This window comes from Crinia signifera, unplaced genomic scaffold (genome assembly GCF_055691185.1).
Source record: "Crinia signifera unplaced genomic scaffold, ASM5569118v1 HAP2_SCAFFOLD_94, whole genome shotgun sequence".
NCBI classification, from domain to species: Eukaryota; Metazoa; Chordata; class Amphibia; order Anura; family Myobatrachidae; genus Crinia; species Crinia signifera.
This window is the reverse complement of record NW_028142850.1, coordinates 199998-219902: the sequence shown is the minus strand read 5'-3', so window position 1 is coordinate 219902 and position 19905 is coordinate 199998. Positions and strand designations below refer to the sequence as shown.

The 19905-nt window shown below is 45.0% G+C and overlaps 1 long non-coding RNA gene across 7 annotated transcripts in view; it reads right to left on the bottom strand.

Moving 5' to 3' along the window:
• LOC146056830 (uncharacterized) overlaps positions 1 to 19905 on the bottom strand; it is an 89881-nt gene that overhangs the window by 48931 nt on the left and 21045 nt on the right. For 5 of the 7 annotated variants that reach the window (XR_014469433.1, XR_014469437.1, XR_014469436.1 and 2 more), the window contains 2 exons: positions 19471 to 19598; positions 14091 to 14218 (listed from right to left, as the gene is read on the bottom strand). The exons of 1 other annotated variant lie outside the window; for it this stretch is intronic. This is a non-coding gene — a long non-coding RNA (uncharacterized LOC146056830). The remainder of the gene's footprint in view (positions 1 to 14090; positions 14219 to 19470; positions 19599 to 19905) is intronic. One more of the 7 variants, XR_014469434.1, reaches the window with a different exon arrangement.

Here is a 19905-nt window from a genome sequence, read left to right as displayed (position 1 = left end):
ATGCTCCGTTTTTGGCTTTCAACCCTCAACCATTACGCCGTGGCCGGAACATTTTCTGCGTCGCTTCCGGCTTTCACTCCCAAAAGCATCCCGTCGCGTCCAGAACATCTCATGCGTCGGTTCTGGCTTTCACTCCTAAAAGAACCTCGTCGTGGCCAAAACATCTCATCCGTCGGTTCCGGCTTAACCCCCCCAAGATCCTTGCCAAGTCGGGAACATTTCATTCACAGGTTCCAGATTTTACCCTCCAGGCACATAGCTGCGTACAAGTTATATTCAGATTCCGGTTTTCACACCCCAATCGAATGTGAAAGGGTACAGCGGTGTGAAAGTGGTATATGGGGTCTAAAAATTATCACTTTTTTTTTACCAAAGTAGGTGAAAATAACAATTTTCACCTATTTTTGTAGAAAATAAATACTTTGCAGCAGTCGGTACATCTCATGCGCCGGTTCCAGCTTTCACTGCCCAACCATCACGCCGGAACATTTCTTGTGCCGGTTCCAGGTTTCACCCACAAAAGCACCTTGCCAAGTCGGGAACATTTCATTCACAGGTTCCAGCTTTTACCCTCCAGGCACATAGCCGTGTACGGAACAAATTATTCCCAGGTTCCGATTTTCACACCCCAATCGAATGTGAAAGGGTACAGTGGTGTGAAAATAATATATGGGGCCTATAAATGATCACATTTTTTTTACCAAAGAAGGTGGAAATAACAATTTTCACCTACTTTTGTAGAAAATAAGTACCTCACAGCAGCCGGTACATCTCATGCGCAGGTTTCGGCTTTCACCGCCAAACCACCACGCCGCTACTGGAACATTCCTTTCACTGGTTCCAGGTTTCACCCACAAAAGCACCTTGCCGAGGCAGTACCATTTCATTCACAGGTTCCAGCTTTCACCCTCCAGGCACATAGCTGCATATGGACAAGTTATTTGCCGGATCCAGTTTTCACATCCCAATCAAGTGTGATAGGGTACAGTGGTGTGAAAGTGGTTTATGGGGACTATATATTATCACTTCATTTCTACCAAAGTAGGTGAAATTGATCATTTTCACTTACTTTTGTAGAAAATAAGTACCTCACAGCGGCTGAAACATCTCATGCTCCGTTTTTGGCTTTCACCCCCCAACCATCACGCCGCAGCCGGAACATTTTCGGCGTCTGTTCCAGCTTTCATTCCCAAAAGCATCTAGTCGCAGGCCAGAACATCTCATGCGTCGGTTCCAGCTTTCACTTCCAAAAGCACCTCGTCACGGCCAGAACATCTCATCCGTCGGTTCCGGCTTCAACCCCCAAGCACCTTGGTAAGTCAGGAACATTTCATCACAGGTTCCAGATTTTACCCTCCAGGCACATAGCTGCGTACAAGTTATTCCCAGATTCCGGTTTTCACACCCCAATCGAATGTGAAAGGGTACAGCGGTGTGAAAGTGGTATATGGGTCTAAAAATGATCACTTTTTTTTTACCAAAGTAGGTGAAAATAACAATTTTTACCTACTTTTGTAGAAAATAAGTACCTTGCAGCAGTCGGTACATCTCATGCGCCGGTTCCGGCTTTCACTGCCCAACCATCATGCCGGAACATTTCTTGTGCCAGTTCCAGGTTTCACCCACAAAAGCACCTTGCCAAGGAGGTGACATTTCATTCACAGGTTCCAGCTTTCACCCTCCAGGCACATAGCTGCATATGGACAAGTTATTCACCGGATCCAGTTTCCACATCCCAATCAAGTGTGATAGGGTACAATGGTGTGAAAGTGATATATGGGGCCTATATATTATCACTTCATTTCTACCAATGTAGGTGAAAATGATAATTTTCACTTACTTTTATAGAAAATAAGAACCTCACAGTGGCTGGAACATCTCATACTGTTTTTGGCTTTCATCCCCCAACCATTACGCCGTGGCCAGAACATTTTCTGCGTCGGTTCCGGCTTTCACTCCCAGAAGCATCCCGTCGCGTCCAGAACATCTCATGCGTCGGTTCCAGCTTTCAATTCCAAAAACACCTCGCCGCGGCCAGAACATCTCATCCGTCGGTTCCGGCTTTACCCCCAAGCACCTTGCCAAGGTGGGAACATTTCATTCACAGGTTCCAGCTTTCACCCTCCAGGCACATAGCTGCATACTGTATGGACAAGTTATTCGCCGGATCCAGTTTTCACATCCCAATCAAGTGTGATAGGGTACAATGGTGTGAAAGTGATATATGGGGCCTATATATTATCACTTCATTTTTGCCAATGTAGGTGAAAATGATAATTTTCACTTACTTTTGTAGAAAATAAGTACGTCACAGCGGCCGGAACATCTCATGCTCCGTTTTTGGCTTTCACCCCTCAACCATTAACCGTGGCCGGAACATTTTCTGCGTCGGTTCCGGCTTTCACTCCCAAAAACATCCCGTCGCGTCCAGAACATCTCATGCGTCGGTTCTGGCTTTCACTCCTAAAAGCACCTCGTCGTGGCCAGAACATCTCATCCGTCGGTTCCGGCTTAACCCCTCAAGCACCTTGCTAAGTCGGGAACATTTCATTCACAGGTTCCAGCTTTTACCCTCCAGGCACATAGCCGTGTACGGAACAAATTATTCCCAGGTTCCGATTTACACACCCCAATCGAATGTGAAAGGGTACAGCGGTGTGAAAATAATATATGGGGCCTATAAATGATCACATTTTTTTTACCAAAGAAGGTGGAAATAACAATTTTCACCTACTTTTGTACAAAAAAAAGAACCTCACAGCAGCCGTTACATCTCATGCGCCGGTTTCGGCTTTCACCGCCAAACCACCACGCCGCTACTGGAACATTCCTTTCACCGGTTCCAGGTTTCACCCACAAAAGCACCTTGCCAAGGCAGTACCATTTCATTCACAAGTTCCAGCTTTCACCCTCCAGGCACATAGCTGCATATGGACAAGTTATTTGCCGGATCCAGTTTTCACATCCCAATCAAGTGTGATAGGGTACAGTGGTGTGAAAGTGGTTTATGGGGACTATATATTATCACTTCATTTCTACCAAAGTAGGTGAAATTGATCATTTTCACTTACTTTTGTAGAAAATAAGTACCTCACAGCGGCCGAAACATCTCATGCTCCGTTTTTGGCTTTCACCCCCCAACCATCACGCCGCAGCCGGAACATTTTCTGCGTCGGTTCCAGCTTTCATTCCCAAAAGCATCTCGTCGCAGGCCAGAACATCTCATGCGTCGGTTCTGGCTTTCACTCCCAAAAGCACCTGGTCGTGGCCAGAACATCTCATCCGTCAGTTCCGGCTTTACCCCCCAAGCACCTTGCCAAGGTGGGAACATTTTATTCACAGGTTCCAGCTTTCACCCTCCAGGCACATAGCTGCATATGGACAAGTTATTCGCCGGATCCAGTTTCCACATCCCAATCAAGTGTGATAGGGTACAATGGTGTGAAAGTGATATATGGGGCCTATATATTATCACTTCATTTCTACCAATGTAGGTGAAAATGATAATTTTCACTTACTTTTATAGAAAATAAGTACCTCACAGTGGCTGGAACATCTCATACTGGTTTTGGCTTTCATCCCCCAACCATTACGCCGTGGCCAGAACATTTTCTGCGTCGGTTCCGGCTTTCACTCCCAGAAGCATCCCGTCGCGTCCAGAACATCTCATGCGTCGGTTCCAGCTTTCAATTCCAAAAACACATCGCCGCGGCCAGAACATCTCATCTGTCGGTTCCGGCTTTACCCCCAAGCACCTTGCCAAGGCGGTGACATTTCATTCACAGGTTCCAGCTTTCACCCTCCAGGCACATAGCTGCATATGGACAAGTTATTTGCCGGATCCAGTTTTCACATCCCAATCAAGTGTGATAGGGTACAATGGTGTGAAAGTGATATATGGGGCCTATATATTATCACTTCATATCTGCCAATGTAGGTGAAAATGATAATTTTCACTTACTTTTTGTAGAAAATAAGTACCTCACAGCGGCCGGAACATCTCATGCTCCGTTTTTGGCTTTCACCCCTCAACCATTACGCCGTGGCCGGAACATTTTCTGCGTCGGTTCCGGCTTTCACTCCCAAAAGCATTCCGTCGCGTCCAGAACATCTCATGCGTCGGTTCTGGCTTTCACTCCCAAAAGCACCTCGTCGTGGCCAGAACATCTCATCCGTCGGTTCCGGCTTTACCCCCCAAGCACCTTGCCAAGTCGGGAACATTTCATTCACAGGTTCCAGCTTTTACCCTCCAGGCACATAGCCGTGTACGAAACAAGTTATTCCCAGGTTCCGATTTTCACACCCCAATCGAATGTGAAAGGGTACAGCGGTGTGAAAGTAATATATGGGGCATATAAATGATCACATTTTTTTTACCAAAGTTTGTGGAAATAACAATTTTCACCTACTATTGTAGAAAATAAGTACCTCACAGCAGCCGGTACATCTCATGCGCCGGTTTCGGCTTTCACCGCCAAACCACCACGCCGCTACTGGAAAATTCCTTTCACCGGTTCCAGGTTTCACCCACAAAAGCACCTTGCCAAGGCAGTACCATTTCATTCACAGGTTCCAGCTTTCACCCTCCAGGCACATAGCTGCATACGGACAAGTTATTTGCCGGATCCAGTTTTCACTTCCCAATCAAGTGTGATAGGGTACAGTGGTGTGAAAGTGGTTTATGGGGACTATATATTATCACTTAATTTCTACCAAAGTAGGTAAAAATTGATCATTTTCACTTACTTTTGTAGAAAATAAGTACCTCACAGCGGCCGAAACATCTCATGCTCCGTTTTTGGCTTTCACTCCCCAACCATCACGCCGCAGCCAGAACATTTTCTGCGTCGGTTCCAGCTTTCATTCCCAAAAGCATCTCGTCGCAGGCCAGAACATCTCATGCGTCGGTTCTGGCTTTCACTCCCAAAAGCACCTGGTCGTGGCCAGAACATCTCATCCGTCGGTTCCGGCATTACCCCCCAAGCACCTTGCCAAGGTGGGAACATTTCATTCACAGGTTCCAGCTTTTACCCTCCAGGCACATAGCCGCGTACATAACAAGCTATTCGCCGGTTCCGGTTTTCACACCCCAATCAAATGTGAAAGGGTACAGCGGTGTGAAAGTGGTATATGGGGCCTATAAATTATCACTTTTTTTTTTTACCAAAGTAGGTGAAAATTATTATTTTCACCTACTTTAGTAGAAAAAAGTATTACTGATATTCAATAAAAAAGCAATGCAGACAATATCACTGCTATCTCCCGCACTGATATCAGCCCTGATTTGGCTCGCTGTCTGCATAAAATAATATAAGGACCTCAATTCATCAAACTTTAAACATAATTTACGGAAGAACATACATATTTGATAAATATACATGTATGCCAGGAAGATATTATCGCGCCTGCTTACCTGTTGTGGGTAGCTGCTCCTGCAATTTGACGTTTGGAATATGCTGTAGTAAAAATGATGTCACAGTAGTCCAGAGACGTAGCTGGGTAAGCAGTTGACATCACAATTCATTCGTGGAGAAGGTCTACCTGAAAAAAAGAAGAAGGAGGCGCGATAATATGTTCATGACATACATGCATATTTATTAATAATGTGTCTTACATCGTAACACACATAAATGCAGTACTATACAGACAACACAAGTCATCCTTATCAGTTCCTGCCCAGTGATTGCAAATACATGCTACAGCACATATTAGACCCTTAACTGTGGACCCGTTACTCAGTTTTACAAACTGAGCAGGTCCCCGGGTATGTGCTCTGCAGCAGCCAGTCTTGAGGAGCTGTCAGGGACTATCACCCCCCAAAGCACCTCACAGTGCCTGGAACATCTCATGCGCCAGTTTAGGCTTTCACCCGCCTTCAAGCCCATCGCAAAACCGGATCTGGCACCTCTCCAAAGCACCTCAACGCGGCCGGAACATTTCATGCGCCGCTTCCGGCTTTCACCCCCCAAACACCATGCCGCGGGCAGAACATTTATTGCGCCGGTTCCAACTTTCACCCCCAAAAGCACCTCGTCGCAGCCAGAATATCTTATACGTCGGTTCAGGCTTCAACCCCTCCCAAGCACCTTGCCAAGGTGGGAACATTTGATTCACAGGTTCCAGCTTTTACCCTCCAGGCACATTGCTGCATATCGACAAGTTATTCGCCAGATCCAGTTTTCACACCCCAATCAAATGTTATAACATTTCCTGCACCGGTTCCGGCTTTCACTCCCAAAAGCACCTCGTCGTGGCCAGAACATCTCATCCGTCGGTTCCGGCTTTACCCCCCAAGCACCTTGCCAAGGTGGGAACATTTCATTCACAGGTTCCAGCTTTTACCCTCCAGGCACATAGCCGCGTACATAACAAGCTATTCGCCGGTTCCGGTTTTCACACCCCAATCAAATGTGAAAGGGTACAGCGGTGTGAAATTGGTATATGGGGCCTATAAATGATCACATTTTTTTTTTACCAAAGTAGGTGGAAATAACAATTTTCACCTACTTTTGTAGAAAATAAGTAACTCACACGCCGCGACCGGAACATTCCTTGCGTCGGTTCCGGCTTTCACTCCCAAAAGCACATCATCGCGTGCCAGAACATCTCATGCGTCGGTTCCGGCTTCCACTCCCAAAAGCATACCGTCGCGGCCAGAACATCTCATGCGTCAGTTCCAGCTTTCACTTCCAAAAGCACCTCGTCACGGCCAGAACATCTCATCCGTCGGTTCCGGCTTCAACCCCCAAGCACCTTGCTAAGTCAGGAACATTTCATCACAGGTTCCAGATTTTACCCTCCAGGCACATAGCTGCGTACAAGTTATTCCCAGATTCCGGTTTTCACACCCCAATCGAATGTGAAAGGGTACACCGGTGTGAAAGTGGTATATGGGGTCTAAAAATTATGACTTTTTTTTACCAAAGTAGGTGAAAATAACAATTTTCATCTACTTTTGTAGAAAATAAGTACCTTGCAGCAGTCGGTACATCTCATGCGCCGGTTCCGGCTTTCACTGCCCAACCATCATGCCAGAACATTTCTTGTGCTGGTTCCAGGTTTCACCCACAAAAGCACCTTGCCAAGGCGGTGACATTTCATTTACAGGTTCCAGCTTTCATCCTCCAGGCACATAGCTGCATATGGACAAGTTATTTGCCGGATCCAGTTTTCACATCCCAATCAAGTGTGATAGGGTACAGTGGTGTGAAAGTGGTTTATGGGGACTATATATTATTACTTCATTTCTACCAAAGTAGGTGAAATTGATCATTTTCAAAACCTTCCCGCACAAAACCAAAATTAGCGTTTATTACAAAATACAATAATCAGCATAGGGAATTAGAAAAAGTTTTTAAAAAACATTGGCATATTTTAACCAAAGACCCGTTATTAAAAACCCACATTGGAGAGAAGCCCACTTTTATATATAGGAAGGCAGACAATTTAAAATCTAAAATTGTCAAAAGTGCAAACCCGGAACAGAGGGAAGGAAGAATAAAGACAAAAGGTTTTCACAGGTGTGGTATGTGTCCCATGTGCAGGACCCACAAAGATACCCCCACCAAAACCACAGAATTTGTAGCCACAGCAAATGGATCACCGTTTAAAATCCAGGAGTTTATTACTTGCAACAGCAAGAATTGCATTTATGTAATTGAATGCTCATGTGGACTTCAATATGTGGGAAAAACCGGTAGAACCCTAAGAGAAAGATGGGCAGAACACGCTCGAAATATAAAGAAAGGGTTAACGGGACACCTTCTCTCAGAACATTTCAAGAACAAACATAATTGTTCCACTGAGGAAATATCAAAAGTGATTGGGATAAAAAAGGTAGTGGGTAATTGGAGAGAAAAAGGATGCGAAACCCTTCTCGCAAAAACTGAAATGAAGTTTATTTACAATATGAAAACCCTCACCCCAAATGGCCTAAACGGGGATTTCGAGGTAAAATGGTTTTTGTAAAAAGTGTAATTCTTCTCTTTAAACATCAGCCCACTATCTTACATAATATAAACCACCCCCTTTTCTTTCACTTGATTATAAGATTTTTAAATATCAATATCCCTATTCTTATACTTCTATTGAAGTCATTTGCAAAACGTATTATTGAATTTTATTGTCCACTTATTATTTCAAAAGTCCATTAGAGATATCTACAAGAACGTTATATAGAAATTAAAGACAATATGGCCGTGCGTTCCACGGCACACATAACAGGAGGGACTTATATCCATCAAACCAGGAAATGCAAATTTCCATCCCTTCTCCGTGCGCCTGCACGTTACATTAAGCTCTGCTGTTCTGACGTCTACCAGGAAGTGAGACGCACGGCTTTGTAAAAAAAACATGGCCGTGCGTTCCATTATGCGTTCCAACCGCGATCCCGTCATTTACTATTAGTAATGACGGCGCGGAGAGAAGGAGGCGCAGGCTCCACTATACAGTGAACGGAGGTAGCCCCCTCCTATGTATATACTACAAAATAGCTGGCACCAGCATTAAATAGAGCGGAGGTATACATATCACAGGACACAATACCCATATATGGACATCCGGTTTATGGACTTCCGGTGTCCTAATTGACATGTTTCTTTGAAAGGTATACATGATATGTTTTTTGTAAATATATTCTAATGTTCACAATGGGACAGTTATTTTTAACAATGTGATAAGATTTTTGATGTATTTTGTGTATTGTAAATAGCATTTTATGTTGGAAAACGCCCCCCTATGATGCAATGGGGAGGAAACCATACTGGGTATTTAATCCGGATTGTGACACCAATGCAACACCACCTTGATAAAGACCTGGAGGTCGAAACGCGTCGGTGCGGTGTTGCTAAAAGATTTTAAGGTATACGGAGTTTATGTCATTTGCTAAGAGACCTTTGCTGTTGGTGAGCGTTCCCGGGCATATAACATCTATTGCTCCCAGGCATAGGCCACAAGCAATCCACTAAAACTTGTATACGGGCTGTTTTATATATTATATTTTATCAATAAAAAAAGTTTGGATATTCGCGTTGGGAGTACGTCCCTTACTGAAAGATACCTTGATGAGAGGACCCCCATATACAAGAAAGTAAGCATACATGTGAGAAAATTAAAGATACCTTGATGTGCCTTCTAAATACTTTTTTAGTGTAAGCATACATGTACGTCACCCTTGGAATAATCAGGAGACACGTGGTGAACCTCTAGAGATATTACTCACATTGGGAAAGAAAATTTCTAGTGGTCCAAGAAACCTACAAATAACTTTACCCCATTTGAAAAATTGGACTACACATTGTTTTTCCGTTTTCTTTTCCCATTTTCTTCCACATGCTACATCGAGGAAGAAAATAACAGACTCCCTCAAATATCAACCAGAGACTGGGATATAGTAAGCATCATTGCCTAACTGTGGGCGCTTTTCCTTATTTTTCATTGTATTTTGTATTTGTTTACCAGGAAGGTAACTCCTGGCTAGGAAAGTGCTGCCCTTTTAGCGCCATTTTTTGTATTTCGTTGTATTTTAAAGTACCTCACAGCGGCCGAAGCATCTCATGCTCCGTTTTTGGCTTTCACCTCCCAACCATCACGCCGCAGCCGGAACATTTTCTGCGTCTGTTCCAGCTTTCATTCCCAAAAGCATCTCGTCGCAGGCCAGAAACTCTCATGCATCGGTTCTGGTTTTCACTCCCAAAAGCACCTCGTCGCGTGCCAGAACATCTCATGCGTCGGTTCCGGCTTTCACTCCCAAAAGCATACCGTCGCGGCCAGAACATCTCATGCGTCGGTTCCAGCTTTCACTTCCAAAAGCACCTCGTCACGGCCAGAACATCTCATCCGTCGGTTCCGGCTTCAACCCCCAAGCACCTTGCTAAGTCAGGAACATTTCATCACAGGTTCCAGATTTTACCCTCCAGGCACATAGCTGCGTACAAGTTATTCCCAGATTCCGGTTTTCACACCCCAATCGAAAGTGAAAGGGTACAGCGGTGTGAAAGTGGTATATGGGGTCTAAAAATTATCACTTTTTTTTACCAAAGTAGGTGAAAATAACAATTTTCATCTACTTTTGTAGAAAATAAGTACCTTGCAGCAGTCGGTACATCTCATGCGCCGGTTCTGGCTTTCACTGCCCAACCATCACGCCGGAACATTTCTTGTGCCGGTTCCAGGTTTCACCCACAAAAGCACCTTGCCAAGGCGGTGACATTTCATTCACAGGTTCCAGCTTTCACCCTCCAGGCACATAGCTGCATATGGACAAGTTATTCGCCGGATCCAGTTTTCACATCCCAATCAAGTGTGATAGGGTACAATGGTGTGAAAGTGATATATGGGGCCTATATATTATCACTTCATTTCTACCAATGTAGGTAAAAATGATAATTTTCACTTACTTTTATAGAAAATAAGTACCTCACAGTGGCTGGAACATCTCATACTGTTTTTGGCTTTCATCCCCCAACCATTACGCCGTGGCCAGAACATTTTCTGCGTCGGTTCCGGCTTTCATTTCACTCCCAGAAGCATCCCGTCCCGTCCAGAACATCTCATGCGTCGGTTCCAGCTTTCAATTCCAAAAACACCTCGCCGCGGCCAGAACATCTCATCCGTCGGTTCCTGCTTTACCCCCAAGCACCTTGCCAAGGCGCTGACATTTCATTCACAGGTTCCAGCTTTCACCCTCCAGGCACATAGCTGCATATGGACAAGTTATTCGCCGGATCCAGTTTCCACATCCCAATCAAGTGTGATAGGGTACAATGGTGTGAAAGTGATATATGGGGCCTATATATTATCACTTCATTTTTGCCAATGTAGGTGAAAATGATCATTTTCACTTACTTTTGTAGAAAATAAGTACGTCACAGCGGCCGGAACATCTCATGCTCCGTTTTTGGCTTTCACCCCATAACCATTACGCCGTGGCTGGAACATTTTCTGCGTCGGTTCCGGATTTCACTCCCAAAAGCATCCCGTCGCGTCCAGAACATCTCATGCGTCGGTTCTGGCTTTCACTCCTAAAAGCACCTCGTCGTGGCCAGAACATCTCATCCGGCGGTTCCGGCTTAACCCCCCAAGCACCTTGCCAAGTCGGGAAAATTTCATTCACAGGTTCCAGCTTTTACCCTCCAGGCACATAGCCGTGTACGGAACAAATTATTCCCAGGTTCCGATTTTCACACCCCAATCGAATGTGAAAGGGTACAGCGGTGTGAAAATAATATATGGGGCCTATAAATTATCACATTTTTTTTTACCAAAGAAGGTGGAAATAACAATTTTCACCTACTTTTGTAGAAAATAAGTACCTCACAGCAGCCGGTACATCTCATGCGCAGGTTTCAGCTTTCACCGCCAAACCACCATGCCGCTACTGGAACATTCCTTTCACCGGTTCCAGGTTTCACCCACAAAAGCACCTTGCCGAGGCAGTACAATTTCATTCACAGGTTCCAGCTTTCACCCTCCAGGCACATAGCTGCATATGGACAAGTTATAAAGCTATTAACCATACTGCACCAGCATATATCTCTCTACTTATCACAAAATATCTCCCATCTCGACCACTCCGCTCTGCACAAGATCTGCGTCTCTCTTCTGCACGGATCACCAGCTGCCATTCACTATTACAGGACTTTCATCGGGCTGCTCCCATCCTATGGAATGCCCTTCCACGCACAATAAGACTCTCCAATAGCCTCCAAACATTCAAGCGTTCCCTGAAAACTCACCTCTTCAGGCAAGCCTATAATGTTTAAGTTCTACATGCATAACCCTCTGAGGCACTTATGTATTATATAGCTACCCTTCTGGACTTGTAACTTGGTGGGACTGCTATGGTATTACTGGTGCCTGTCCTTGTGTTTCCACCAATATCCCTATAGATTGTAAGCTTGCAGCAGGGCCCTCCTACCTCCAAGTCTGTATGTTGTTACCCAGTTTGTTTTATCACTGTCTACTATTGTAAAGCGCAACGGAATCTGCTGCGCTATATAAGAACCTGTAAATAAATAAATAAATAAATAAATTTGCCGGATCCAGTTTTCACTTCCCAATCAAGTGTGATAGGGTACAGTGGTGTGAAAGTGGTTTATGGGGACTATATATTATCACTTCATTTCTACCAAAGTAGGTGAAATTGATCATTTTCACTTACTTTTGTAGAAAATAAGTACCTCACAGCGGCCGAAACATCTCATGCTCCGTTTTTGGCTTTCACCCCCCCAACCATCACGCCGCAGCTGGAACATTTTCTGCGTCGGTTCCAGCTTTCATTCCCAAAAGCATCTCGTCGCAGGCCAGAACATCTCATGCGTCGGTTCTGGCTTTCACTCCCAAAAGCACCTCGTCGTGGCCAGCACATCTCATCCGTCGGTTCCGGCTTTACCCCCAAAGCACCTTGCCAAGGTGGGAACATTTCATTCACAGGTTCCAGCTTTTACCCTCCAGGCACATAGCCGCGTACATAACAAGCTATTCGCCGGTTCCGGTTTTCACACCCCAATCAAATGTGAAAGGGTACAGCGGTGTGAAAGTGGTATATGGGGCCTATAAATTATCACTTTTTTTTTTTTACCAAAGTAGGTGAAAATTATTATTTTCACCTACTTTAGTAGAAAAAAGTATTACTGACATTCAATAAAAAAGCAATGCAGACAATATCACTGCTATCTCCCGCACTGATATAAGCCCTGATTTGGCTCGCTGTCTGCATAAAATAATATAAGGACCTCAATTCATCAAACTTTAAACATAATTTACGGAAGACCATACATATATCCTCACTTTGTTTCACTATATATTTCTTTCAGTCTTGTGTTGCCCTGGGGTCACTCGGCTGCACCATTTTGGGGTGCCCTGTGCCCTAGATTTGTACCCCCCAAAATGTTAGGGACTTGCCCGACTAATGAGGTCACCTGGACGCGGTGGGCAAGCCGTTACTTATGGCCATAAATAAGCGAAGAACCTCGCTAAAAATGCAAAATTTTATAGCAACATTTTTAAATTGGGAGTTTAATTTGTGCACCTGCACCTTTGACTTTATATGCAGTTCTACTGAAAGGTCTCCGCAGGGTCGCACCTCTCAATTGGTGTGCACCCCAGGACCCCACCCCTGTATATCTAATGCCGTGTATTTCCATACACATTGAAAGGCCAGAGACCCCTTCTGCGTCTGGTGGTAGCACCCACGCCCACCTGTCCTATATATTGGTTTTAATTAGGTTCCTGACATTTCTTAGACTGCATGCAGAGCAAGGTGAGACCTGCACAAATGTTTAATGGATTATCAGATTGGGGGGGGGTGCATTTCTGGGTTGTGGGCCCCCCTGGACTGGTGTGGCTGTTTGGCCTCAGGAGCAACACAAATTAACACTTATTTTAATTTTCACTTTCATCCCTATTGTGTGTTTTATTTCAATGTAATTCTTTTCTCACCTTTACCTCTCACTACTTCACCTCTCACTACTTTATCTCTCATTTTTTTACCTCTCACTTACTTACCCCTGCTATCTTTAGCAGCCTCTCTCACTAACCTATCCTCACTTTGTTTCACTATATATTTCTTTCAGTCTTGTGTTGCCCTGGGGTCACTCGGCTGCACCATTTTGGGGTGCCCTGTGTCCTAGATTTGTACCCCCCAAAATGTTAGGGACTTGCCCGACTAATGAGGTCACCTGGACGCGGTGGGCAAGCCGTTACTTATGGCCATAAATAAGCGAAGAACCTCGCTAAAAATGCAAAATTTTATTGCAAAATTTTTAAATTGGGAGTTTAATTTGTGCACCTGCACCTTTGACTTTATATGCAGTTCTACTGAAAGGTCTCCGCAGGGTCGCACCTCTCAATTGGTGTGCACCCCAGGACCCCACCCCTGTATAGAAAAAAGTATTACTGACATTCAATAAAAAAGCAATGCAGACAATATCACTGCTATCTCCCGCACTGATATAAGCCCTGATTTGGCTCGCTGTCTGCATAAAATAATATAAGGACCTCAATTCATCAAACTTTAAACATAATTTACGGACCATACATATTTGATAAATATACATGTATGCCAGGAAGATATTATCGCGCCTGCTTACCTGTTGTGGGTAGCTGCTCCTGCAATTTGACGTTTGGAATATGCTGTAGTAAAAATGATGTCACAGTAGTCCAGAGACGTAGCTGGGTAAGTAGTTGACATCACAATACATTCGTGGAGAAGGTCTACCTGAAAAAAATATGAAGGAGGCGCGATAATATGTTCATGACATACATGCATATTTATTAATAATGTGTCTTACATCGTAACACACATAAATGCAGTACTATACAGACAACACAAGTCATCCTTATCAGTTCCTGCCCCAGTGATTGCAAATACATGCTACAGCACATATTAGACCCTTAACTGTGGACCCGTTACTCAGTTTTACAAACTGAGCAGGTCCCTGGGTATGTGCTCTGCAGCAGCCAGTCTTGAGGAGCTGTCAGGGACTATCACCCCCCCAAAGCACCTCACAGTGCCTGGAACATCTCATGCGCCAGTTTAGGCTTTCACCCGCCTTCAAGCCCATCGCAAAAGCATGACAATCTCATGCGCCGGATCTGGCACCTCTCCAAAGCACCTCAACGCGGCCGGAACATTTCATGCGCCGCTTCCGGCTTTCACCCCCCAAACACCACGCCGCGGGCAGAACATTTATTGCGCCGGTTCCAACTTTCACCCCCAAAAGCACCTTGTCGCAGCCAGAATATCTCATACGTCGGTTCAGGCTTCAACCCCTCCCAAGCACCTTGCCAAGGTGGGAACATTTCATTCACAGGTTCCAGCTTTTACCCTCCAGGCACATAGCTGCATATGGACAAGTTATTCGCCAGATCCAGTTTTCACACCCCAATCAAGTGTTATAACATTTCCTGCACCGGTTCCAGCTTTCACTCCAAAAAGCACCTCGTCACATCTCATGCGTCGGTTTCCGGCTTTCACACCCCAATCTAATGTGAAAGGGTACAGCGGTGTGAAAGTGGTATATGGGGCCTATAAATGATCACATTTTTTTTTACCAAAGTAGGTGGAAATAACAATTTTCACCTACTTTTGTAGAAAATAAGTAACTCACACGCCGCGACCGGAACATTCCTTGCGTCGGTTCCGGCTTTCACTCCCAAAAGCATACCGTCGCGGCCAGAACATCTCATGCGTCGGTTCCAGCTTTCACTTCCAAAAGCACCTCGTCACGGCCAGAACATCTCATCCGTCGGTTCCGGCTTCAACCCCCAAGCACCTTGCTAAGTCAGGAACATTTCATCACAGGTTCCAGATTTTACCCTCCAGGCACATAGCTGCGTACAAGTTATTCCCAGATTCCGGTTTTCACACCCCAATCGAATGTGAAAGGGTACAGCGGTGTGAAAGTGGTATATGGGGTCTAAAAATTATCTTTTTTTTTTTACCAAAGTAGGTGAAAATAACAATTTTCACCTACTTTTGTAGAAAATAAGTACCTTGCAGCAGTCGGTACATCTCATGCGCCGGTTCCGGCTTTCACTGCCCAACCATCACGCCAGAACATTTCTTGTGCCGGTTCCAGGTTTCACCCACAAAAGCACCTTGCCAAGGCGGTGACATTTCATTCACAGGTTCCAGCTTTCACCCTCCAGGCACATAGCTGCATATGGACAAGTTATTTGCCAGATCCAGTTTTCACATCCCAATCAAGTGTGATAGGGTACAGTGGTGTGAAAGTGGTTTATGGGGACTATATATTATCACTTAATTTCTACCAAAGTAGGTGAAATTGATAATTTTCACTTACTTTTGTAGAAAATAAGTACCTCACAGTGGCCGAAACATCTCATGCTCCGTTTTTGGCTTTCACCCCCCAACCATCACGCCGCAGCCGGAACATTTTCTGCGTCTGTTCCAGCTTTCATTCCCAAAAGCATCTCGTCGCAGGCCAGAACATCTCATGCGTCGGTTCTGGCTTTCACTCCCAAAAGCACCTTGTCGCGTGCCAGAACATCTCATGCGTCGGTTCCGGCTTTCACTCCCAAAAGCATACCGTCGCGGCCAGAACATCTCATGCGTCGGTTCCAGCTTTCACTTCCAAGAGCACCTCGTCACGGCCAGAACATCTCATCCGTCGGTTCCGGCTTCAACCCCCAAGCACCTTGCTAAGTCAGGAACATTTCATCACAGGTTCCAGATTTTACCCTCCAGGCACATAGCTGCGTACAAGTTATTCCCAGATTCCAATTTTCACACCCCAATCGAATGTGAAAGGGTACAGCGGTGTGAAAGTGGTATATGGGGTCTACAAATTATCACTTTTTTTTACCAAAGTAGGTGAAAATAACAATTTTCACCTACTTTTGTAGAAAATAAGTACCTTGCAGCAGTCGGTACATCTCATGCGCCGATTCCGGCTTTCACTGCCCAACCATCACGCCAGAACATTTCTTGTGCCGGTTCTAGGTTTCACCCACAAAAGCACCTTGCCAAGGCGGTGACATTTCATTCACAGGTTCCAGCTTTCACCCTCCAGGCACATAGCTGCATATGGACAAGTTATTTGCCGGATCCAGTTTTCACATCCCAATCAAGTGTGATAGGGTACAGTGGTGTGAAAGTGGTTTATGGGGACTATATATTATCACTTAATTTCTACCAAAGTAGGTGAAATTGATAATTTTCACTTACTTTTGTAGAAAATAAGTACCTCACAGCGGCCGAAACATCTCATGCTCCGTTTTTGGCTTTTACCCCCCAACCATCACGCCGCAGCAGGAACATTTTCTGCGTCCGTGCCAGCTTTCATTCCCAAAAGCATCTCGTCGCAGGCCAGAACATCTCATGCGTCGGTTTTGGCTTTCACTCCCAAAAGCACCTCGTCGCGTGCCAGAACATCTCATGCGTCGGTTACGGCTTTCACTCCCAAAAGCATACCGTCGCGGCCAGAACATCTCATGCGTCGGTTCCAGCTTTCACTTCCAAAAGCACCTCGTCACGGCCAGAACATCTCATCCGTCGGTTCCGGCTTCAACCCCCAAGCACCTTGCTAAGTCAGAAACATTTCATCACAGGTTCCAGATTTTACCCTCCAGGCACATAGCTGCGTACAAGTTATTCCCAGATTCCGGTTTTCACACCCTAATCGAATGTGAAAGGGTACAGCGGTGTGAAAGTGGTATATGGGGTCTAAAAATTATCACTTTTTTTTACCAAAGTAGGTGAAAATAACAATTTTCACCTACTTTTGTAGAAAATAAGTACCTTGCAGCAGTTGGTACATCTCATGCGCCGATTCCGGCTTTCACTGCCCAACCATCACGCCGGAACATTTCTTGTGCCGGTTCCAGGTTTCACCCACAAAAGCACCTTGCCAAGGCGGTGACATTTCATTCACAGGTTCCAGCTTTCACCCTCCAGGCACATAGCTGCATATGGACAAGTTATTCGCCGGATCCAGTTTCCACATCCCAATCAAGTGTGATAGGGTACAATGGTGTGAAAGTGATATATGGGGCCTATATATTATCACTTCATTTCTACCAATGTAGGTGAAAATGATAATTTTCACTTACTTTTATAGAAAATAAGTACCTCACAGTGGCTGGAACATCTCATACTGTTTTTGGCTTTCATCCCCCAACCATTACGCCGTGGCCAGAACATTTTCTGCGTCGGTTCCGGCTTTCACTCCCAGAAGCATCCCGTCGCGTCCAGAACATCTCATGCGTCGGTTCCAGCTTTCAATTCCAAAAACACCTCGCCGCGGCCAGAACATCTCATCCGTCGGTTCCGGCTTTACCCCCAAGCACCTTGCCAAGGCGCTGACATTTCATTCACAGGTTAAAGCTTTCACCCTCCAGGCACATAACTGCATACTGTATGGACAAGTTATTCGCCGGATCCAGTTTTCACATCCCAATCAAGTGTGATAGGGTACAATGGTGTGAAAGTGATATATGGGGCCTATATATTATCACTTCATTTTTGCCAATGTAGGTGAAAATGATAATTTTCACTTACTTTTGTAGAAATAAGTACGTCACAGCGGCCGGAACATCTCATGCTCCGTTTTTGGCTTTCACCCCTCAACCATTACGCCGTGGCTGGAACATTTTCTTCGTCGGTTCCGGCTTTCACTCCCAAAAGCATCCCGTCGCGTCCAGAACATCTCATGCGTCGGTTCTGGCTTTCACTCCTAAAAGCACCTCGTCGTGGCCAGAACATCTCATCCGTCGGTTCCGGCTTAACCCCCCAAGCACCTTGCCAAGTCGGGAACATTTCATTCACAGGTTCCAGCTTTTACCCTCCAGGCACATAGCCGTGTACGGAACAAACTATTCCCAGGTTCCGATTTTCACACCCCAATCGAATGTGAAAGGGTACAGCGGTGTGAAAATAATATATGGGGCCTATAAATGATCACATTTTTTTTACCAAAGAACGTGGAAATAACAATTTTCACCTACTTTTGTAGAAAATAAGTACCTCACAGCAGCCGGTACATCTCATGCGCAGGTTTCGGCTTTCACCGCCAAACCACCACGCCGCTACTGGAACATTCCTTTCACCGGTTTCAGGTTTCACCCACAAAAGCACCTTGCCGAGGCAGTACCATTTCATTCACAGGTTCCAGCTTTCACCCTCCAGGCACATAGCTGCATATGGACAAGTTATTTGCCGGATCCAGTTTTCACTTCCCAATCAAGTGTGATAGGGTACAGTGGTGTGAAAGTGGTTTATGGGGACTATATATTATCACTTAATTTCTACCAAAGTAGTTGAAATTGATCATTTTCACTTACTTTTGTAGAAAATAAGTACCTCACAGCGGCCGAAACATCTCATGCTCCGTTTTTGGCTTTCACTCCCCAACCATCACGCCGCAGCCGGAACATTTTCTGCGTCGGTTCCAGCTTTCATTCCCAAAAGCATCTCGTCACAGGCCAGAACATCTCATGCGTCGGTTCTGGCTTTCACTCCCAAAAGCACTTTGTCGTGGCCAGAACATCTCATCCGTCGGTTCTGGCTTTACCCCCCAAGCACCTTGCCAAGGTGGGAACATTTCATTCACAGGTTCCAGCTTTTACCCTCCAGGCACATAGCCGCGTACATAACAAGCTATTCGCCGGTTCCGGTTTTCACACCCCAATCAAATGTGAAAGGGTACAGCGGTGTGAAACTGGTATATGGGGCCTATAAATTATCACTTTTTTTTTTACCAAAGTAGGTGAAAATTATTATTTTCACCTACTTTAGTAGAAAAAAGTATTACTGATATTCAATAAAAAAGCAATGCAGACAATATCACTGCTATCTCCGGCACTGATATCAGCCCTGATTTGGCTCGCTGTCTGCATAAAATAATATAAGGACCTCAATTCATCAAACTTTAAACATAATTTACGGAAGACCATACATATTTGATAAATATACATGTATGCCAGGAAGATATTATCGCGCCTGCTTACCTGTTGTGGGTAGCTGCTCCTGCAATTTGACGTTTGGAATATGCTGTAGTAAAAATGATGTCACAGTAGTCCAGAGACGTAGCTGGGTAAGCAGTTGACATCACAATTCATTCGTGGAGAAGGTCTACCTGAAAAAAAGAAGGAGGCGCGATAATATGTTCATGACATACATGCATATTTATTAATAATGTGTCTTACATCGTAACACACATAAATGCAGTACTATACAGACAACACAAGTCATCCTTATCAGTTCCTGCTCAGTGATTGCAAATACATGCCACAGCACATATTAGACCCTTAACTGTGGACCCGTTACTCAGTTTTACAAACTGAGCAGGTCCCCGGGTATGTGCTCTGCAGCAGCCAGTCTTGAGGAGCTGTCAGGGACTATCACCCCCCAAAGCACCTCACAGTGCCTGGAACATCTCATGC